Genomic DNA, 675 nt, shown 5'->3' with positions numbered 1-675 from the left:
TATATATATATATATATATATATATATATATATGTATATATATGTATATATGTATATATATATGTATGTATGTATATATGTATATATATATATGGAACTGAATCCAAAACCATGTGGTTGGGAAGCAAGCTTCTTAACCACACAGCCAGACAACAACTTAGCTCTGTATAATGTAAATTACAGAACAAGATTGCAATAGAACATGCGAAGTCAATGTTGGGATGAAAATCTTGAAATCTTAGCTAAAACAGTTTGTAGCTAACATCAGTTATTTGAATTATTGTCATTTCACTCTAGAAATAGCAATGTAATAACAGCCACCATGCAGGAAAAAAATAAGTGTATTCTTTAATATTTCAACAGTAATAAGCCTACATATGAGCTGGAAGCCTTGAAATAAGAGATGTACTGCTGTTATGTACAATTTATTTCTATTAGAAATTTCCAGTTCCAAATAATTGCTTCTTAAAGCTGAAATATTGAAGAATACATTTATTATTTTCCAACATTGCTTCGTTCAATGTCTTTTATGACCTTTCTATTTTTCTTTCTCTCCCTTACTCTCTCTCATGGAAAATGGACGTTAAACGATGATGGTATACATACAGACACAAGTACACATATGCATACATATATATATATATATATATATATATATATATATATATATATATA

Source organism: Octopus bimaculoides, chromosome 4 (genome assembly GCF_001194135.2).
Source record: "Octopus bimaculoides isolate UCB-OBI-ISO-001 chromosome 4, ASM119413v2, whole genome shotgun sequence".
In the NCBI taxonomy this organism is placed as follows: Eukaryota; Metazoa; Mollusca; class Cephalopoda; order Octopoda; family Octopodidae; genus Octopus; species Octopus bimaculoides.
The sequence above is the reverse complement of the archived record's forward strand: the minus strand, read 5'-3'. Positions refer to the sequence as shown.